The sequence below is a fragment of the Neovison vison genome, chromosome 10 (assembly GCF_020171115.1).
Source record: "Neovison vison isolate M4711 chromosome 10, ASM_NN_V1, whole genome shotgun sequence".
NCBI classification, from domain to species: domain Eukaryota; kingdom Metazoa; phylum Chordata; class Mammalia; order Carnivora; family Mustelidae; genus Neogale; species Neogale vison.
In genome coordinates, this window is record NC_058100.1 from 18608839 (window position 1) to 18633446 (window position 24608).

At 34.1% G+C, this 24608-nt stretch overlaps 1 protein-coding gene across 3 annotated transcripts in view; it reads right to left on the reverse strand.

Annotated features, from left to right (window-relative positions):
* The window catches only part of BRINP3 (BMP/retinoic acid inducible neural specific 3), a 400347-nt gene that overhangs the window by 349680 nt on the left and 26059 nt on the right, over positions 1 to 24608 (reverse strand). The gene's annotated exons all lie outside the window — the stretch shown is intronic.

Consider the following 24608-nt stretch of genomic DNA (forward strand, 5'->3'; position numbering starts at 1 on the left):
TGACAAAAAATTATAAAAGTGACAAAAATATTGTGATTTGGTTACAAAATAATATAGAAGAGAACCATAAATATTATTTTTAAACCACACATTCATTTCTTTATACACCAGGTGACCCTATTAACAGCTCACTTGCTCACTCTCCCTCTTCCTCTAACTCATCACCCCTTTCTGTATATGAACTATGGTAAAATCAAGACCACATAAGTATTTATTATGTATTAAGAAGACTTCCAGAATTACCTTGTCAAAAGACATACTGCCTGACATTGAGGAACCTTCTATTTTACAAAAAGGAACTCCATTGTTAAATTAAACTTATAACCCACGTTGGGGTTGAGGGCTTATTACATGCAATACAATAAGCACCTTAACACTGAAAGACACTGGAGTGATTTTCAGAAAGATTCTACCTTTAGAAAATACTGGTATATACTAAGTCCAATTCCATAAGAGATTTGTGAATAGAAATTTTGCTTGCACTAAGATCTGGGTCACAGATCCATTGAAAAGCAGGGCACTAACCAAGGAAGAGGAAATGTTTTCTCTTAAGATATCCTAACCATGAGGCACTTTCGGGTATCAAAGCAGGCAATAACAGAACCAAAGGACAAGCTAATGTCAGCCCTGTTGTGAGAGTTCATTGTTTCTCTTCACAGGACCCATCAATTTTAGATACCAGAGAGCCATTCCACTGGTATTTTGGGGGTTTACCTGTATTCATTTTTGTTCCTGGTTGCTTTTGGCAGAGTAGAAATTAACCACGTCTTTTCTGATTTGATATCACTCCTTCTACCTACTCAGGGTTTTGTTTTATTTTTTATTTAAATTCCAGTTAGTTAACATACCGTATAATATTAGTTTCAGGTGTAGGATTTAGTGATACATCACTTACTTACAAAACCCAGTGCTCACCACTGGGTATACTCCTTAATACCCATCAACTATTAACACATTCCCCCCTCCCAAGAAACCCTCAGTTTGGTCTCTATAGTTAAGAGTCTGTTTCTTGGTTTTCCTTTCTTCCCGCTCCCCAATATGTTCATTTGTTTTGTTTCTTAAATTCTACACATGAGTGAAATCATATGGTAGTTGTCTTTCTCTGACTTCTTTCACTTAGCGTAATACTCTCTAGCTCCATCTATCTACTCTGTTTAACAATATCATTTTCAGAATTCTGGGGGTATGTGTGGGAGATGGTATGAAGGGGATGGGAATGCAAGTGAATCTGTGTCTTCTCTTTTGGCTCTGAAATAATTCAGGGCAACAGACATAAAAATGAAAGTGACTCAACTTGTATTCTACCTTCCATATTTCTAGGAGTGGGAAATGTGTTGCTCATAACTAGGTATAATGTTCACATGAAGATATAATGAAGAAGAAATGAAGAGTATTTCAACATCAATTGAATATATTAACATAAAATGTTTTTTTATATAATCCTAGCACCCAATGTGGTTTGAGTTTCCCATTTTAATTTATTTTGAAGTTTAAAATAACACAAGCATGGCATAAGACTCTTTCATATTTAACCAAACAAGGCAGGTGTTAACAACCAGATCAAGAGTAACGTACAGCATAGTAACTATGGTTAATATTGTTATATTTTCTGTGTGGAGGTTCTAAGAAGGTGGATCTTAAGAGTTCTCATCACAAGAAAATAAAATTTTGTGACTATGTATGGTCACAGATGTTGACTGGACTGTCTGTGGTTATTTTGCAACGCATACAAATATTGAACCATTATGTTGTATACCAGAAACTAATATAAGTTATATGTCATTATACCTCACTTTTTTTTAAAAAAAAGCTTATTTCAAGGCAGGAAAAATGCCAGTTCATTATTAGTTTTTATAAAAAGTTCTGTGTTTGCATGTGTGTGTGTTTTGAATAAGTTAATGGTAGAAAGATATTGAACTGTATGATGATCTATTTTAGTATTACTAAGGCCAGAAACAGAAGGGAGATAACTTGATAAACTAAGGCCTAAATAGAAAAGCCCAACAGTGAACAGTGCCAGTGAAAGATTAAAGTATGAATATGGTTAAGATGCCAGAAATAGAGGTAGAGAATCTGTCTTTAGGAAATATAATATTAAGTTCATATCATATCAACAATGATCCTATTTGCTCTAATAAGGGAACTGGAGATAAGTAAGGGCAAAAACAGGACTCAAGACGTTAAGTTCCTATGTCATGGGCACATTGTTTATTGTCTTTTTGATTATTTTTCTATTAGTGAAAGGAAGGGAATACTCATGATACCTCATTTTTTTTTTAGAAAAATACTTTGAATAGCCTATTTGATCTAAAATAAACTAAAGTAACATTCAAGAATCTTACTAGACTACATTTAGTAGTAGATACTACTGCAGATATCAAACACAGTATTTTTGAAAGCTATAATATAATAGAATATGCATATAATATAATAGAAAATGCATTCAGTGAATGTTTAGAGTTTGATTATAGGAAGCAAATATTTGGAATTTTTATAAAATAAAAACACTAAATTATCATGGCAGAGGCAACACAGGAAGTTTCTTTGCCATCCAATAGATTTACTTTTTTATTCATGTAGTGTACATTCCTTAAATACCATTCTTCTTTTAGAAGAAGCTTATCTTGAAACATTACACATGAATTTTAGAAATTATTTTCTAGAAAAATCTGAAGTTTTTATATTCAGACATAGTATTCACTAAGTAGAATTCTTTAAATCATAAACTTATATTCAAAACAAACTCAAATATTAATCCTAAATAAAAAATATGCAGCCAGTTCTGTGGCATAGTATATGCCTTTACATTCAATTTCTCTATACAATGATAAACCGTAATTATTAACATTATAAAATAGCTTCTGTAAGAAAGATGATGAGTGAGAACTTTGCTTCAATTAAATTTCGAAGTGAGAAATAAGCTTAATGTGTTTTCTGTCATTCCCATTTCTGACATGAAGACTCAGAGGAACAGAGGGGTGATATACGTTTCAGGTTTACACAGAAGGTAAATGATAAATGCAGGCCTGAAGTTCTATAGTTTAGTTCTATAATGCCAATTCATCTTTTCTTTATCCTAGTGTGAGTCGTCTTTACCTCTCCATTCATACAGTGGGATTAAATTAATATAATGCCAAAAACAAGTGATTTAACTCCTTACTTAAAGATCAACTAAAAAAAGATTAAATAACGTTTCAATAGAACATAAGAATTGTAAGGTCACAACTTAAAAATAAGAATTTATTAATATAATTTCAATATTTAAAATGAAAAAGGAGTGCTCTAGATTGAATTTTTTATATGTTTGGGTAAGAATAGAAAAAATGTATTTAATTTTCTCCTTAGATGCGCTTGTTAACCTAACAGATCAACAAACCAGTTGGTATTCTGTGAAATTTTTAAGGGTTATCAGGAAATGTGTTGAGGAGAAATGGGGTTTAGTAGTTATGTGGCAGGAGCCAGACTTTCTACAGATGAGTTAGGGACTGGGGGCTTAGGGTGGCATGCAAGTATTTCTCATCGCAGAAAGACACTGCTGGTCCCATATAACTCCTAAGATCCCTGGCGACAGCACTTTCCCTGGGAAGAGTGATTGCCGCAGCAGTGGCTCCCACCTGAATCCCCTGTACTCTAAGCCATTCCTGACAGTATATCCAAGCCCATCCACTCCGTGGCCCTCCATTTGGACCTGCAAGTACTCCCCAAACATACCTGAGACACTACAACACACCTTGTGGGATCCAAATGTGCTGTTTGTATTTAACGTGGTCAAAAATATTATCCTAATGCAGAAGCTGGGGAGAAGCATGTAGGTTAACATAGATCCAAAGTGCTCTACCTGAAGCCTTTGGGGTTAAATGCATCTTAATTCAGAGATTTTTCAGATTTTATTTTATTTATTTATTTATTTATTATACTTTTTTTTAAAGATTTTATTTATTCATTTGACAGAGATCACAAGTAGGCAGAGGCAGGCAGAGAAAGAGGAGGAAGCAGGCTCCCCGCGGGGCAGAGAGCCTGATGCGGGGCTCGATCCCAGGACCCTGGCATCATGACCTGAGTTGAAGGCAGAGGCTTTAACCCACTGAGCCACCCAGGTGCCCCTAGGTTTTCAGATTTTAGAGGAAAAATAAGGCAGCTATTATGTATGTTTGTAATATGTCCAGTTGAAGGGCATCAACCACTCATCAAATACATCAATATCCCCGCAATGAAACATATGAATATTTGCATTAAGTACAAAAACAAAAACTATAAATAGTTTCACATCTGCCCAGGTCAGGGAAAATTTTCAAGTCATGTGACCTATGAGAGAATGGTTCATTGTCAGAGCTTTGAGATTTTCAAACTGCTGATAAAGAACTTTGAATAGTTATAAAATTTGAAATGTATCTAGTTGCGGGAGGGTTTCTCAAGATGTGATTGAGAGATCTATTTTTACTCTTATTCAGCTAAAATTATCGGTAATACAAGTGAATATATAGAGGACATTTTTTTGAAATATGAAGATCTGAAATAAAACCAAGGTGTCAGATTATAATGTTCAAAAACAAAATTCTCCACAGATTTGTCACATGACTAAAATTGTTTTTATATTACATGAGATATGAACACACATGTCAAACAATGACATGACAAAGAGCATCCAGTAGAACCAAAATAATTTGAGTAGATGGATTTTAAGGACATTTTTATTCATTAGAATCTTTAATTTAATATTAAAAAAATCTTACTTCTGAAAAGATAATTCCAAAAAATAAATTATCTGTTTTTTATAATAAACCAGGAAAAGTATTTTTATGTGTGATGAATTTAGTGGTAACTGAAAAATCACTCTTCATATAGTAGTTAATCTTTTAAAGATTATATATTGTGAGGAAATACTTTATACATTTTAATCAGATATATTTATTTAAATCTGATTTTCTATTATGTTTTGGGATGATAGTAGTGCATGTCTTTAGGAAAAGAGAGCACACAAGGCTGCAGCAATGCAGAGCCTTTGCTAATTTCAGGCTGACAGGAAAGACAGTTTAATTAGTAAGCTGCTAATATCCATTTAAGCGAGCAGCCTGAGAAATGTTTACTAGGAAAAGGACATGCAAATGTGTGGTAAGGCCATTCTCTTTGCCTCTTTTCAATTGAATTGAAAATGAAGAGAATGAGTAGTCTGTACATATATGGAAAGGGAAGAAAATTACTTTTAAAAAGGGAAGACTGACACAAAAAGTAATCATATGTCTGCACATATATATATATATACATATATATATGACTCTGGAATAATGGGAGAGTTAAGGGCATTGACCCCATACACAGCTGAAAATCTCTGTATTACTCTTGGCTTCTCCAAAACGTAGCTTCTAATAGCCTACCCATGGCTGAAAGCCTTATATCTGACATAAATAGGTGACTAACAAATACTTTGTATATGTATTATATACTGCATTCTTATGATAAAGTAAGCTAGAGAAAAGAAAGTGTTATTAAAGAAATCATAAGAGATAATACGCTTATAGTACTTCACTGAAAAAAAAATCTGTCATATATATGTTACATATATATGTGGACCTGCACATTTCAAACCTATGTCATTCAAGGATCAACTGTACTTTCTAATACCGTGGAAGCTTCTGTTTCTTGACCACAAATAAAACACTCAGAGAACTTTAGTAATTTTTTAATAATACTGAAAAGCATAAAAATTTCTCTTTTGACTATACTCAAGGTTATTAGCTTTTACACTTAAACTAAAATGGTTTATTAATATTTTCCTATTTTGACATAATAGAGTACTTTTTTAAACTGCCTTTGTTTACCAGAAGATTTAGAGAAATAGATGAAAGCAATATTAAAAACATATGGGTAGAGGACCTGAAAGCATTTTTCCGAAGAGGACATACAGATGGCCAAGAGACACATGAAAAGATGCTCAGCATCACAGATCATTGAGGAAATGTAGAACAAAACCACAATGAGCCATCATCGGATTCCAGTCAACATGGCTAGTGTCAAAAAAAAACCACACACAAAAAAACAAAAATAAAATAAAAAATAAAACAACAACAACAAAAAAACCATATTAAGTTTTAACAAGGATATGGAAAAAAAGGAAATCCTCACACACTCTTGGTAGGAATGTAAACTGATGCAGATGCTGAAAAACAATATGGAGGTTCCTCAAAAAATTAAAAATAAAACTACTTATAACCTGTTATATCACTTTTGGGTATTTACATAAGGAAAATAAAAATACATTCAAAAAGACATATGCACCCCTATGTTTATTGCAGGATTATTTACAATAGTCAAGATATTGAAGTAACTTAAGTGTCCATCCATATACGAATGGATGAAGATGTGGTATACACTTATGATGCAATACTACCCAGTCATAAAATTGAAATCTTCCCATTTGTGACAAGATGAATGGACCTAGAGGGCATTATGTTAAGTAAAATAAGTCTGACAGAAAAAAACAAATATCATAAAGTTTCACGTACATTGGAATCTAAAAATCAAGACAAACAAGCAAGGAAACAAAAACAAATAGACACATAAATAGAACAGACCAGTGGTTGCCAGAGGGAAGGGGGTATGGGAATAAATCATGGGGATTTAAAGTACAACATAGGGTATATAATTAATAATATCATAATAACTCTATGGTGACAGTTGGTAATTACATGAACTATAATGAGCGTCTCATAACATAGAATTATAGTAATCACTATTTTGCACCCATGAAACCAATATAGTATTGTATGTCTGTTATACATCAGTAAAAAATATATATATGAACATCCTTTGCATAATTTTTTTCAACTAAATTTGTTGGACATCTACATATTATCATATGCCACTTTAGTCTGAGAAGCAAATTTCAGGGTTAAATATCACTAATTAATTGATGGTAAGACTCTTCTCTAAGCTGAAGGAAATTTACTGGATGATTCTTACATCCTAAGGCAGATTATTTCATTGTGATTCTAACTGAAAATAAAGGGGAAAATAAGCAATTTCTAGAAAAAATAATCTCAAAAAAATTTAAAAACACTACTTCCATTAAAGAATTAATTAAAATCTATTACAAAGTACAAGTACTCAGTACAAATTTTAGCTTTAACTTTGGAAAGTTCAATTTGAAGGTAAGGGTCTAATCTTTTGCCATGATTCACATTACATGCTTATTAAAGTAAAAGAGATAATATCTTAATATTATATCTTTTAGCTAATATTTAAAAGTTAGATTTTTTAATATTGTAATTAAATGGCAATTGCTTTGTTTTATATTAAGACAGAAAAAGGCATAATAAATGTTATTTAGGACCTTTCCTTACTTACAATGAAAAATATAATGTAAATGGCCTTTTAAAATAACAGTCCATTTAAATAGACAAAAAAAGCCTAGAAAAAGGATTATTACTCGTTTTTCCCCCCTTCAATTTTTAAACCTTGTATTTTTAGACTAGTGCTTGATTTAAAAAAAAAAAAATTAACAGTTCAAAAGCCCCAGAACAGTGATATCAAAAGAAAACAATACTGATAATTTGGACAATTTTATTTGGAAGAAGACCACAGAGATAATGACACTGAAGGATTTGGTAAGGTGGAACTAGAGAGGGCAAAATAATCAAATAAATTCTTCGTTTGAATGCCAAGAATCATCATTGTTATTTCCTCTTCTGTATATAATTGTATGAACTGGCAGTCCTGTTCATTTTTTCATTTTAATAGCAATGAACATGAATGTACTATTGGACTAAAAATTATTACTTACAAATTATAGAAATTATAACAAAGAATGCCTTTTATTTATAGTTATAAGATTATATACAATCTCCTTTAAGAATTGGCTTTTCTGAAATTATAACTCCAAAACCCTGAATTAATATTTTGATTTTATTTCTTACTAAAATTTTCCCAATGACAGCTAAAAGATAATTAAAATATGAATTCATTGTATATTCAATTGTGAATAGAATTAAATAATAAAATTTTAAATTTATTAGGGTTTAATCTCAAAATTTGAGATGTAGCTAGAGTTGTTGAATAAATATCAAATATCAGATAAATTTAGGTTATTTATGTATAAAATTATCTAGAATATTCTCCCTAATTTATCATTGCATGGTAAAGTGTGCTAACAGACTAATGGAATGATTTGTAGAAAGTCAACCAACTAAGAAAAATAGCCTCCTTCCATTACAGCCTCTTTCATAGAACATATAAGAAATAGAAAAGAATTTGAGTGGTATGTAGGGGAATACTACAATATTGATGTTTAACTTTGTATAAATACAGAGTAATATAAAAGACTTTTGGATTTTACTTTTTAAAGAGTATTTACAAGCAACTTTTGTAAAGGAAGGAATAATACACATAGCAAAATTAACCGCAGTTGATTTATTTAATGCTTATCTATTTGTTCTGATATTTTTCCCTTTTGCTTTTGAAATTACAAGCATGGAACTTTATAACTCTTTAGAGATCTTTAGAGATCTAATGTACTCTTAATTTTACAAAAAAAGGATACTGAAGTCTGAGAAATTAATTTATAAATCTGAGGTAGCACAGTTCTTAGTAACAAAGACTGAAAACAATTCATGTCTCCCTACTTACAGTCAAGTGGGGATATTTTCAATGGCATGAACATTGGTTTTGAGACCAAGCAGCCCCCACATATAAGACTACATCTTTGATGGGTGAGCAACCAGATTGCTCCAGAAATATAAAGATGGATAAAAATATAGAAATAAAATAATAATAATAATAATAATAATAAAGAAATACAATAGGAAGATGGAGAAGTCTTGCTTTGATTGAAGGTATTCAGAGTTTAGGGAGTCAAAAAGTGATTTTAGTGCAATGGCATGTAAGTACAATGAAAGGGATATTCAGGAATACTAAGATTAAAAGTAAAATGTTTTTATTTTTAAAACTAGTTTATTTACTATTAAAACAAAGTTGTTTATTTGTTAATATGTAAAAAGTGGGAATCGTTATATTAGGTTAGTTTGAGAAATTAAATGAGGTCACATATGAAAGCATAATCACATGATGAAAACACAATATTGAGTTCTACCTCTTTTCAGTGTAGAGTCTTGTCTACACTCTCAGTTCCATTAAACATTGCTGGCTTATTTTATAGTGCTCCATTTGTGATATAAAGTTATTTTACTACAATTACTTTGAAAATAACTGTAAAGACTCAAAGAGATAATGTGCTTCATTTTTTAAGTTTTACTTTTAACTTTTATTTAAAGAATCTTGATAAGTTGTAATAATTTCACCATTAAATATTTGAAAGTCATGTTTCAAGTGTCTCTCATCTTAATAGTTTTAATGGCATTAAGTATCTTGACTGATCATAGATTCACACTTATTATAGAAAAAAGTAATAAAAATCTATAAAACTTTTCAACCTGAGGGGGAGGAGTCAAGATAGCAGAGAAGTAGCAGGCTGAGACTACCTCAGCTAGCAGGAGATCAGCTAGAGAGCTTATCTAAAGATTGCAAACACCTACAAATCCATCAGCAGATCAAAGAGAAGAAGAACAGCAAATCTAGAAACAGAAAATCAAACACTTTCTGAAAGGTAGGACTGGCGGAGAAGTGAATCCAAAGCGACGGGAAGATAGACCCCGGGGGGAGGGGCCGGCTCCCGGCAAGCGGCGGAGCAACGGAGCACAAAATCGGGACTTTTAAAAGTCTGTTCCGCTGAGGGACATCGCTCCAGAGGCTAAACCAGGGTGAAGCCCACGCGGGGTCAGCGTGGCCTCAGGTCCCGCAGGGTCACAGAAGGATTGGGGGTGTCTGAGTGTCGCAGAGCTTGCAGGTATTAGAACGGGGAAGCCGGCTACAGAGACAGAGCCGACAGTAAGCTCGCAGCTCGGAGTTGCCTTGAACTGGTCGCAGGCTCGGTGAGCTCGGAACGCGGCCGGAGGTCAGGCACACGGGAGTTTCTAGGCGCTGTTCTCTGAGGGCGCACTGAGGAGTGGGGCCCCGGGATCTCGGCTCCTCCGGGCCAGAGACCAGGAGGCCGCCATTTTATTCCCGTCCTCCGGAACTCTACGGAAAGCGCTCAGAGAACAAAAGCTCCTGAAAGCAAACCCGAGCGGATTACTCAGCCCGGCCCCTGGTAAGGGCGGTGCAATTCCGCCTGGGGCAAAGACACTTAAGAATCAATACAACAGGTCCCTCCCCCAGAAGATCAATAAGAAATCCAGGCAAGACCAAGTTCACCTACCAAGGAGTGCAGTTTCAGTATCAAGGAGAGCAGCAGAATTCCAGAGGAGGAGAAAGCAAAGCATGGAGCTCATGGCTTTCTCCCATGATTCTTTAGTCTTGGAGTTAATTAAAATTTTTTTTTTCTTTTTCAATTTTTTTTTCTCTTCTTCTGCTAAAATTTTTTTTAAACTTTTACCCTTTTCTTTTTTAACATTTTTTAACTAGTTTATCTAATATATATATATTTTTTCTTTTTTATACTTTTTCTTTATTTGTTTTCTTTTTTTAATTGTTTCTTTGCTTTTTTTTTTTTCTTCTTTCTGAACTTCTTTTTATCCCCTTTCTCTCCCATCATGATTTGGGATCTCTTCTGATTTGGTTAAAGCATATTTTCCTGGGGTTGTTGCCACTCTTTTAGTATTTTACTTGCTCCATCATATACTCTTATCTGGACAAAATGACAAGGCAGAAAAATTCACCACAAAAAAAAGAACAAGAGGCAGTACTGAAGGCTAGGAACCTAATCAATACAGACATTGGTAATATGTCAGATCAAGAGTTCAGAATGATGATTCTCAAGGTTCTAGCTGGGCTCAAAAAAGGCATGGAAGATATTAGAGAAACCCTCTCGGGAGATATAAAAGACTTTTCTGGAGAAATAAAAGAACTAAAATCTAACCAAGTTGAAATCAAAAAAGCTATTAACGAGGTACAATAAAAAATGGAGGCTCTCACTGCTAGGATAAATGAGGCAGAAGAAAGAATTAGCGATATAGAAGACCAAATGACAGAGAATAAAGAAGTTGAGCAAAAGAGGGACAAACAGCTACTGGACCACGAGGGGAGAATTCGAGAGATAAGTGACACCATAAGATGAAACAACATTAGAATAAATGGGATTCCAGAAGAAGAAGAAAGAGAGAGGGGAGCAGAAGGTATACTGGAGAGAATTATTGGGGAGTATTTCCCCAATATGGCAAAGGGAACGAGCATCAAAATTCAGGAGGTTCAGAGAACACCCCTCAAAATCAATAAGAATAGGTCCATACCCTGTCACCTAATAGTAAAATTTACAAGTCTTAGTGACAAAGAGAAAATCCTGAAAGCATCCCAGGAAAAGATGTCTGTAACATACAATGGTAAAAGTATTAGATTGGCAGCAGACTTATCCACAGAGACCTGGCAGGCCAGAAAGAGCTGGCATGATATATTCAGAGCACTAAACGAGAAAAACATGCAACCAAGAATACTATATCCAGCTAGGCTATCATTGAAAATAGAAGGAGAGATTAAAAGCTTCCAGGACAAACAAAAACTGAAAGAATTTGCAAACACCAAACCAGCTCTACAGGAAATATTGAAAGGGGTCCTCTAAGCAAAGAGAGAGCCTACAAGTGGTAGATCAGAAAGGAACAGAGACAATATACAGTAACAGTCACCTTACAGGCAACACAATTCCACTAAATTCATATCTCTCAATAGTTACCCTGAATGTTAATGGGCTAAATGCCCCAATCAAAAGACAAAGGGCATCAGAATGGATAAAATTCTGATTTTAATCAAAAGACAAAGGGTATCAGAATGGATAAAAAAACAAAACCATCTATATGTTGCCTCCAAGAAACTCATTTTAAGCCCGAAGACACCTCCAGATTTAAAGTGAGGGGGTGGAAAGGAATTTACCATGCTAATGGTAAATGCTAAATTCAGAAGAAAGCAGGAGTGGCAATCCTTATATCAGATCAATTAGATTTCAAGCCAAAGACTATAATAAGAGATGAGGAAGGGCACTATATCATACTCAAAGGGTCTGTCCAACAAGAAGATCTAACAATTTAAAATATCTATGCACCCAATGTGGGAGCAGCCAACTATATAAACCAATTAATAACAAAATCAAAGAAACACATCAACAATAATACAATAATAGTAGGGGACTTTAACACTCCCCTCACTGAAATGGACAGATCACCCAAGCAAAAGATCAACAAGGAAATAAAGGGCTTAAAAGACACACTGGACCAGATGGACATCACAGATATATTCAGAACATTTCATCCCAAAGCAACAGAATACACATTCTTCTCTAATGCACGTGGAACATTCTCCAGAATAGATCACATCCTCGGTCCTAAATCAGGTCTCAACCGGTATCAAAAGATTGGGGTCATTCCCTGCATATTTTCAGACCACAATGCTCTGAAGCTAGAACTCAACCACAAGAGGAAATTTGGAAAGAACCCAAATACATGGAGACTAAACAGCATCCTTCCAAAGAATGAATGGATCAACCAGGAAATTAAAGAAGAATTGAAAAAAATCATGGAAACAAATGATAATGAAAACCCAACGGTTCAAAATCTGTGGGACACAACAAAGGCAGTCCTGAGAGGATATATAGCAGTACAAGCCTTTCTCAAGAAACAAGAAAGGTCTCAGGTACACAACCTAACCCTACACCTAAAGGAGCTGGAGAAAGAACAAGAAAGAAACCCTAAGCCCAGCAGGAGAAGAGAAATCATAAAGATCAGAGCAGAAATCAATGAAATAGAAACCAAAAAAACAATAGAACAAATCAACAAAACTAGGAGCTGGTTCTTTGAAAGAATTAATAAAATTGATAAACCCCTGGCCAGACTTATCAAAAAGAAAAGAGAGAGGACCCAAATAAATAAAATCATGAATGAAAGAGGAGAGATCACAACTAACACCAAAGAAATACAAACAATTATAAGAAGATACTATGAGCAACTCTATGCCAACAAATTTGACAATCTGGAAGAAATGGATGCATTCATAGAGACATATAAACTACCACAACTGAACCAGGAAGAAAGAGAAAGCCTGAACAGACCCATAACCAATAAGGAGATTGAAACAGTCATCAAAAATCTCCAAACAAACAAAAGCCCAGGGCCAGATGGCTTCCCGGGGGAATTCAACCAAACATTTAAAGAAGAACTAATTCCTATTCTCCTGAAACTGTTCAAAAAAATAGAAATGGAAGGAAAAATTCCAAACTCATTTTATGAGGCCAGCATCACCTTGATCCCCAAACCAGACAAGGATCCCATTAAAAAAGAGAACTATAGACCAATATCCTTGATGAACACAGATGCGAAAATTCTCACCAAAATACTAGCCAATAGGATTCAATGGTACATTAAAAGAATTATTCACCACAACCAAGTGGGATTTATTCCAGGGCTGCAAGGTTGGTTCAACATCCGCAAATCAATCAATGTGATACAACAAACCAATAAAAGAAAGAACAAGAACCATAAGATACTCTCAATAGATGCTGAAAAAGCATTTGACAAAGTACAGCATCCCTTCCTGATCAAAACTCTTCAAAGTGTAGGGATAGAAGGCACATACCTCAATATTATCAAAGCCATCTATGAAAAACCCACCGCAAATATCATTCTTAATGGAGAAAAACTGAAAGCTTTTCAGCTAAGGTCAGGAACACGGCAGGGATGTCCATTATCACCACTGCTATTCAACATAGTACTAGAAGTCCTAGCCTCAGCAATCAGACAACAAAAGGAAATTAAAGGCATCCAAATCAGCAAAGAAGAAGTCAAACTATGACTCTGCAGATGATATGATACTCTATGTGGAAAACCCAGAAGACTCCACTCCAAATCTGCTAGAACTTGTACAGGAATTCAGTAAAGTGTCAGGATATAAAATCAATGCACAGAAATCAGTTGCATTTCTCTACACCAACAACAAGACAGAAGAAAGAGAAATTAAGGAGTCAATCCCATTTACAATTGCACCCAAAACCATAAGATACCTAGGATTAAACGTAACCAAAGAGGCAAAGAATCTATACTCAGAAAACTATAAAGTACTCATGAAAGAAATTGAGGAAGATACAAAGAAATGGAAAAATGTTCCATGCTCCTGAATTGGAAGAATAAACATTGTGAAAATGTCTATGCTACCTAAAGCAATCTACACATTTAATGCAATTCCTATCAAAGTACCATCCCCCTTTTTCAAAGAAATGGGACAAATAATCCTAAAATTTATATGGAACCAGAAAAGACCTCAAATAGCCAAAGGAATATTAAAAATAAAGCCAAAATTGGTGGCATCACAATTCCGGACTTCAAGCTCTATTACAAAGCTGTCATCATCGGGACGCCGTGGTGGCTCAGTTGGTTGGACGACTGCCTTCGGCTCAGGGCGTGATCCTGGAGTCCCGGGATCGAGTCCCACATCAGGCTCCCAGCTCCATGGGGAGTCTGCTTCGCTCTCTGACCTTCCCCTCGCTCATGCTCTCTCTCACTGTCTCTCTCTCTCAAACAAATAAATAAAATCTTTAAAAAAAAAAAAAAACAAAGCTGTCATCATCAAGACAGCATGGTACTGGCACAAAAACAGACACATAGATCAATGGAACAGAATAGAAAGCCCAGAAATAGACCCTCAACTCTATGGTCAACTAATCATCGACAAAGCAGGAAAGAATGTCCAATGGAAAAAAGACAGCCTCTTCAATAAATGGTGTTGGGAAAATTGGACAGCCACATGCAGAAAAATGAAATTGGACCATTTCCTTACACCACACACAAAAATAGATTCAAAATGGATGAAGGACCTCAATGTGAGAAAGGAATCCATCAAAATCCTTGAGGAGAACACAGGCAGCAACCTCTTCGACCTCAGCCGCAGCAACATCTTCCTAGGAACATTGCCAAAGGCAAGGGGAGCAAGGGCAAAAATGAACTATTGGGATTTTATCAAGATCAAAAGCTTTTGCACAGCAAAGGAAATAGTTAACAAAACCAAAAGACAACTGACAGAATGGGAGAAGATATTTGCAAACGACATATCAGATAAAGGACTAGTGTCCAAAATCTATAAAGAACTTAGCAAACTCAACACCCAAAGAACAAATAATCCTATCAAGAAATGCGCAGAGGACATGAACAGACATTTCTGCAAAGAAGACAACCAGATGGCCAACAGACACATGAAAAAGTGCTCCATATCACTCGGCACCAGGGAAATACAAATCAAAACCACAACGAGATACCACCTCACACCAGTCAGAATGGCTAAATTTAACAAGTCAGGAAATGACAGATTCTGGCGAGGATGTGGAGAAAGGGGAACCCTCCTAACTGTTGGTGGGAATGCAAGCTGGTGCAACCACTCTGGAAAACAGCATGGAGGTTCCTCAAAATGTTGAAAATAGAACTACCCTATGATCCAGCAATTGGACTACTGGGTATTTACCCTAAAGATACAAATGTAGTGATCCAAAGGGGCACATGCACCCGAATGTTTATAGCAGCAATGTCCACAATAGCCAAACTTTGGAAAGAACCTAGATGTCCACAACAGATGAATGGATAAAGAAGATGTGGTATATATACACAATGGAATACTATGCAGCCATCAAAAGAAATGAAATCTTGCTATTTGCTACAACGTGGATGGAAGTAGAGCATATCATGCTTAGCGAAATAAGTCAAGAGGAGAAAGACAACTATCATATGAGCTCCCTGATATGGGGAAGTGGTGATGCAACATGGTGGGTTTTGGGGGTAGGAGAAGAATAAATGAAACAAGATGGGATTGGGAGGGAGACAAACCATAAGTGACTCTTAATCCCACAAAACAAACTGAGGGTTGCTGGGGGGAGGGGGGTTGGGAGAAGGAGGGTGGGGTTATGGACATTGGGGAGGGTATGTGCTATGGTGAGTGCTGTGAAGTGTGTAACCCTGGTGAATCACGGACCTGTGCCCCTGGGGATAAAAATATATGTTTATATAAATTTTTTTTTCAACCAGAGATAAAGCAAACATACATTTATGTCTAATCTTTATACTCCACATATTTATATTTTTAAAAAGTAAAATCATAGAGAAATCATTTGAGCCCTACTTTCTATTTTTGAGTTTTGGAGTTTTTGTCTGTTTTATTTAACTTTATATTTGAAAAAGTATAAACAATTTTTCATAGTATTAAGTATATTTTAAAATAAAACCATATTTAATGTTATTAAATCTGAATTTTCAATTTTAAGAGCAAATAGTTAAATTAATTTCTCTAAATTTATATTCAAATAATTAGTTTTAAGGCGATGTGGTAAGATTTCAAAAATTCTAAAATGTAGGGATGTATTATTTTGAAAATTTTTGCTTGCACCAAAATAAATAAAATTTCATAAATATTCCATATATGTGTTTAAGAAGTAGATTACATTTAGCATCACATGTTCAACATGTGCAACTCTTATATGATACAATTGTACTAGATTCCATACTCATTTTATCTGCCCTTTCCCAATCCTACACTGCTTGTGTGTGTGTGTGTGTGTGTGTATGTGTGATCAGTTTCATCCACAAAGAATAAGAATGGTGGACTAAAATCTCATGTGACAGTTATTTTTTTTAACTTCCTTTAAAAGGTCTAGTATAGTATACCATTCATTAGGTAGTATTATATGGATTGTAACAGAATTAATTGATCATCTTTTCGGCTTTTATGTTGGGGTAATTTTGTTTTAGGTAACTGCTAATAGCATATTCAAATATATGTTTTAATCCAAATACAGTAATTACATTTAGACCTTGACATAATACATGCATTACATTAACCATATGTTTGGTTTTCTGAAGTCCCCTTGTCTTAAGTTAGATTTATCATTTTCTTTTTTTTTTTTACTTTTTATGTTTGTTTTTATATGTAGCAGTAAACTTTAAGATATATATGATGATTTTGTATCCACTTGTCTTACCCTTAAGGTTTGCAATAACATTTATACTTATTCTTACCAGTTCTACTTTATAATTTAAGTAAATATAAATTTTTATTCCTCACTTAAATTTTTGTAAGATTTTTACTGTCTTTAACATGGCTTTTCTTCTAGGTATTTATTTCTATCAATTGAGCTTATAGACCCATATGATTTAATCATGATCTTTCATGTTAAATATTGTATCCTCCAAGATTTACATTTTAACATTTACATGCAATTTCACAACCATCCTTGCAATTTTTACACTCACTATGTGTAATGATCTTTAATGTGAATTTTATTTTTATTGCTACTTTTTATTTACCTAGATTATTATGCCATTTTACCCAATTCCCTTTTCTTTTTAGATTATTTTTTCCTTACCATCTCCTCTGTTTGTAGATTTCACAACTTCTTACAACCTATGGAGAAGACAAATTGTATAGGTGTATAATACTTGTATATGTGCATATTGAGGGGGGAATCATAAAGAGGTCATCTGGTCTAATGACTTTTTATGGAAATTTTTAAATTTCTTTTGTTCTGCCAGGCTTTTTATTTGTTCATTTATCCTCCTGTGAGCATGGTCTCCCTACAGCGTTACATGCACTCTGTTGTACACTACAAATCCAAAGATGCTATTGCTGTCTTACTTTATTTATGTAATATAAAATGGAGAGTTCTATTAATATGTAGAGTTTGCTAAGAGATAGTATGTGAGTCACTTTTCCCACTTGCTTTTTGTTTGCTTAAGAGTGCACTGGTGTGTAGAAATTTGGGCTTAACTATCAGTGTGTAGCTATCTTCATCTAATGCAGGAGTTATCCTGACATTAATTTTTCTGACAGAATGAACAAAAAAGTCCATGAGAGGGGCGCCTGGGTGGCTCAGTGGATTAAGCCGCTGCCTTCGGCTCAGGTCATGATCTCAGTGTCCTGGGATCGAGCCCCGCATCGGGCTCTTTGCTTGGCGGGAGCCTGCTTCTCTCTCTCTCTCTCTGCCTGACTCTCCGCCTGCTTGTGATCTCTCTCTCTGTCAAATAAATAAATAAAATCTTTAAAAAAAAAAAAAAAAAGTCCATGAGAAACTCTACTGACTTCATTCAGGGCTCACTATTTCTTTATTTCTAATTTACTTCTGAGAGCCCTTGTCATTGATACATAACCATCAATGTCAGTAATCACCTTTTTCCTCAGAGAGTTACCAGAGTGAGAGAATAAAATACATTACAATCAGTTAAACTGCAATTTAAATAAACAATGAATTTTTTTAAGTATAAGTATATCTCACATATTATATGGGTCATACTTAACTGGCAACTCTCTATCTACGATATTATTTTGGATAACCACCATTTCCAAACATCTTAAGAAAAAGAGAAATCTTCAAGTATTCAATCACTAAGTTCTACATCTGAAACTAACATTACACTGCATGTTAGCTAACTGGAATTTAAATAAAAATTTGGGAAAAAAGAAAGAGAAATTAATTATTTAATACTCTGATTACATCACAAAGAAGGGTTTTGCAGTGGAAAGATGGCTGCCCGGTTTCTACTAGGTCCCAACTCTGGGCTTCTGAGTAGGTTGCTGAGTATGTAGTGCCCAATGTATTTCAGGTAGCTATCATTTTTGTCAAGACTATTTGGCTTCATCTATCTTATATATTTAAATATGATTGCTACTCAATGATTCTTATAACTATGGAAATGCCTCTCATAGTTTGGCAGAAAATAGTGTGTCAACTATAATCTTGTGTTATGATGAATTTTCAACCTCCTCCTTCCATGGATTCATAGTCGTTTAGGAGGAAATTTAAAGTGACTGCTCTTGTTTGAAATTGTTATTTGGAAGACATTTTCAGCCAGAATCCTCTTTTTTTTTTTTTTAATGTATTCATCCTCAAATAAAGAAGGTCTTTATAATAAATGCTATCTTTACCATTCCATATGTTTTATAATATTATTAATAAATACCTGTCCAATATATATTCCTGATGAAGAATAGTTTCATCCATTACATGTGGTACATGGAAACCTTCCCCAAACGTAGAGGCTTGAAATAAGTTGTTTTCATTTTGCTTTGTTTGTTTGTTTTGATGATTCTGTGAATGAATGAGCAATATCGGCTGAGCCCAGCAGGATGGTTCTACTCTTATACCTAGGGTCACTCGTGTATTTTCAGTTTTCTACTAGTTCGGCTTGGGCTGAATATTTTTAAATGGCCTCATTACTTGTCAAGTGATTGTTTCTGTCTGATACTTAACAGGCCCAGAGAACATCAACTGGTCTGGTTCTTCTCTGCTCCATGCGGCCTCTGCTCCTATATTGGTCTAGAGGAAACTTCTTCACAGAGTGGCTTCCGATAAGATTCAGGGCAAGCCCACTGGACACACTTCATAAGACATTGCCTGCATCATTCTTGCTGACGTCACACTGACTGAAGCAACGTGGATGGCCAAGCCCAGAGTCAGTGAAAGAGATAATACACAAGGTTGTTGAGAAGGGGAGGCCAGATACACTGGGAACCTTAAATGCAATAGTTGTACACAATTTTGTAAGTCTCTGACAACAAAGAATGCATATTAGGTAGAAGGATATATTTACTGAGCAAAGCTGACTAACACATGGAACCATAGAAATAAGAGTGGTAGATGGATTTGGTTTTTGACTATCAACAAGTTAGTTAATTATCTACGGGGACTCTTATTTCATTTCTGACTTTTTTTTATATTATAGTAAAATGGTCATTGAATTTGAATTAGAAATATAAAATTGTTTACTGTTTGTTGTTTGTACACATATTGTTTAAAATCTCTGAATGTATTAAGGAGGGCACGTATTGCATGGAGTGCTGGGCGTGGTGCATAAATAATGAATCTTGGAACACCAAAAAAAATAAAATAAAATTTTAAAAAAATCTCTGAATGTTAGCTTTTTGAAATCGATATAATGATAATCAATGAGAGGCACCTGGGTGGCTCAGTCAGTTAAGCCTATCCCTTCAGCTCAAGTAATGATCTCAGGGTGCTGGGATGGAACTCTCAGTTAGGACCTAGGATCAAGCTCCAAGTCAGGACCTGGAATAGAGCCCGAAGTCAGGATCCCTGCTTAGCGGGGAATCCACTTCTCCCTCTCTCTGCCTCTCATCCCTGCTCCCCTCGTACTCTCTCCCTCTCTCAAATAAATAAATAAAATATTTTTAAAATAATAATAATGCCATCAATGAAATGTTATAGCAAAAATCACATATAAAAATAATGGAAGGTCTTTGTAAACAAATAAAAATTTTATTTTTCCACATGAATATGTATAGATACTAAACTATAATGAGTATATATTGCTCTTATAACAAAATTTATGAGCTTAATAAACATTAATAATAAATATTGAATGTGGAAAAAATTAAAGGAAATAATTTATTTACTTAATTTGAGGATTTCTATTTTTTAATCCAAAGCTGACAGTATTTAGTTACTTTAAAAATATTTTATATTGTGGGTGCCTGGGTGGCTCAGTGGGTTGGGCCTCTGCCTTCGGCTCGGGTCGTAGTCTCGGGGTCCTTGGATCGGGCCCTGCGTCAGGCTCTCTGCTTGGCGGGGGCCTGCTTCCCCCTCTCTCTCTCTCTGCCTACTTGTGATCTCTGTCTGTTGAATAAATAAATAAAATCCTTAAAAAATATTTTATGTTGTGAAATATAAAATATTATATGAATAACTGTCTAAAATAAATATTTAGAATGTAAAGAACACCATTGTAATGATCACCTATTTTAAGAAATTCAGTATCGTCATTTCCTTAGAATCCCTCATGTTTTACCCTAAAAATCCTATCCTCCTTATTTCCTCATAGAACTAATCACTATCTTGATTTTTGTTATAGTAGTTTCTTGGCTTTTCTTTAGGTTTATCTTTACATATGCATCTCTAAATAATATAATTTAGTTTTATTAGAATTTCTTAGAATCATATTGTGATCATATATATATATATGTATACATATATATATATCATTAACAGGAACATAGCCATCAGTAGCAGCACAGATGAATCTCCAAACCAGAATGTTAAGTGAGATAAACTAAACACAGGAAAAATTTGCACACAATATGATTCTATATATATACATATATATGTGTGTGTATATATATATATATGATATATACATATATATCTTATAATATAACATATATGTATGTTAATACACCTGAATTGACCACTGTCTTTTTGATGTTTAATGCCTGATGTTTTAAGAAATTCTTACATAACTCATTATCATGAAATACATGCTTTTTTCTAGAGATAAATGTTTTCTTCTAGACACAACATTTTTGCATTTCTTGTGTAGATCCTTATTCCATATAAAGTAGATTTGTATATACAATACAAAGAAAGAATCTGATTTCTGCTTTCCTCATATGGATACTCAAATTGCATACCATTTATTCAAAATCTCACCCTTTCCCATACATACACTATTTCATATTCTCCTGTCATATATGAAATGTCCATACATTTGTTTATCTTTCTAGACTATCTTGTCTTTTGCATAGCATGTTTTAAATATAATTTTTTTTCAGAGAGTATGACCATGAAAACCAATAAAGCACAGCATTTAGCACTTATTTCAATTGTGTCCTATTCTCACTAAAATTTTGCTTTGAAAAATTATTTCAAGAAATTAAACTAAGTTGTAGTAATAGGACATATCTTTATATTGTCTTGGAAGATTCTAAGAAAAGCATCATCATTTTCCCTATGATTCACTTGTACATGTGCTTAAACAAAGAATAGTAGAGGTTTGGCAAAAAACCAACCAACCAAACAAACAAAAAACTTTTATTTTGTATCATCATATTTGAAGATCTATATATGTTTCTTTTATGGAAATAAAAATCACCTCCTTATGATATAGAACTTACAGCTGTGATTCAAGGTAACTCTAAGTTTGAGTTATTATAAGTGAATCCCTTGTCCAGAGCTCTTAGAATTTATGCAAAGAAATGAGAATCTCCAGACCTGGAACAAATTATTCATTTTCTGGTGGCCATAATGCCTAAGGGTATTTTAGAACATAATAACCATCACATGTTTCCAACATATTAAGGGACCAAGTATACTCCTATTCTATACTTTTGAGTGGATAAAACTTCTCCAGGCATAGTCCATTTTCTAAAAGTGAGGGTACTTAAAATGTCTATGCTTAGGTTCTATTATCGATCTTCAGCTAAGACTGAAAGATGGCTAAAAAACAAACTTTTAGTGTTAAACAAATAACAAGTTAAGCGTTAACAAGTTCATTCTTGGTCTTCCATTTCAATGATCTACTCATAAAATGATCTTTTCTTAAGTCATAATGTTTCAGAACAAAAATCTAAAAATTCTTTATAATTATAAGTTTAAAAATACAAATAAAAGCCTTGTTAGTTGAAAAACATTCACTTTGTCAAAAAAAAATAATAATGGCACTTCTTTTCCCCTCTATGCCTTGATTATGATCCTAGTAATAAATATTCAATGATTATGATCTTGCTATTCTATATTTGAGGTGAAAAGAAAAATATGTTGCCGAAGAAGGAGATAAAATGAAAACAATAGAAAAAGATTTTACCTAATTATTTTAAGAGTCTTAATATGTTTCACATTTAAAACTAATGCCTTTAAGAAACTATATCAATACAACACCCCACATGAAGGAGCTTATGACAGTAATAATAAGTACTAGTAGAATTTGGCTGACCACTTTTTGAAATTATGTGATCTTTTAAAATGATTAATCTAGCATCTAATGTGGAAAAATATTAATTTTCCTTCTGTATATCTTAAATACAAATTCTGCATAACAGGGCAAACATTTATAAAAGATAAAGTCTCTATAATTATTTTTTATGACAAATACTTTTAAAAGTCATAACAACAGCAAAAAACTATTTTAGTCCTTGGATTTGAGAATCTCTAATATCTCAGCTACAAGTTTAACTTCACTAGGAATAATGCCCATTATATTGGATGCATAGGTCGACAGAATTCTCTGAAATTTAGGTAAATACTAGTTGGATAAATGAAATGTCTCACTGTTCTGACACAAAAGGAACCCTCATAAATATATTATATTGTTCACTGTATAGTAACCATCGAAGGTAACATAAGAAGTTATAGCCTGACCCGGGCAGAGCTAACGCGATGCTGTATTCCATTGTTTATAAACAGATAAGTCCAACACACGTTTTTTAGAACCACAAAGGCAAAAACATAGGAAGGATGGGGGTCTAGGGCTCATGTAGATCTTTAAGAGTACAGTCCCATAAAGCCTACAGGGAATATATGAGTTTTGCAAACACATCCCAAGACATTATTTTTCATTACCTTTCAGTATGGCGATCCAAATAATGTCTCTTCCATTCAACTTAGAACCTCTAAAGGCATGTCAAGCCATGTTTTCAACTCACAGTTCATCGACCAATAAACAGCCAAACAATCACACACCAGACAACACCGCAGACCTCCCAGTAGAGATGTCAATGGATCATGGAGACACGCTCTGGGTTAGTTCGTTTGACAGTCTGTTAATAATCCTCTTGTAGAATGCTGAAATATTAGACATTCTTACAATCTTAAATTCAAGTAGCTCCATGCAATTTGTAGAGGAAATCTGGCTAAACCAACAACACATGTAAAAAGGAATAAAGCTAGAATCATATTATATTGACTGTTTTCTGCTGCACTTCAGAAAGAAAATCTTTAATATGTATTATGTCATATTTTTTAAATTAGGATAAATCTTTTTTACAGACTTGTGTCCATGCTCTGGCTGCCTAGACTAAGGGACTTCTTATTAAACACACTCACAGACAGACAGACACACACACACACACACACACACACACGCAGAGCAGTGTGATTTCATGAAATTGTTCAATACCTTCAGTCTTTTCTGTAAATATGCATTGCTGAGAGGATTTATTAATTTCTCACAATGCTGTATAAAAGACTGCATACAGACCAGAAGCACAGTGCCCTCTGGTGCACATACAATATAAAATAAAATATTTATATAACAGTATCTACATAGATGCAGACACAAAAATACAATACCAAGTTGTGCTTCTACACAAATGCTAAAGCAGCTACTGGGAATTGTAAATTTCTATCATGAAACAACCCAAACTGATAACTGTACATAAAACATTCTTTATGGCAAAGATCAATACAATCTAATCCAGTCAGGCAACCATTTGTACACTCCTGTATTTAATGGATTCGCTGGGCTTGGGGAAGCAGGCAGGCTGTTGGACCTAATATATGACTCCTTTTGTGTAACTTATTTAGATTCAAATATATAAGAACAGTAAAAGTTAAAGGCCATTTATCTTAATCCCCTCCTTTTCCTTGGCCTTTGCTAGCATGTTACATTTATCTGCTACTTCTTTTCAACCCATCACCATTTTCTCCTTTTTACCTTTAAGGGGAAAAAGAATGAGGTGACTCAACTTCTCAGTGACTAGCGGAAGATACCATTTCCATTTAGGCTAAAAGAAAAAAAAGTAACATAGCATGGCATAGGTAGAAAGGAATCTCAAATTCATTTAAACATTTGGCTCTTTAAAATGATAAACTCAAC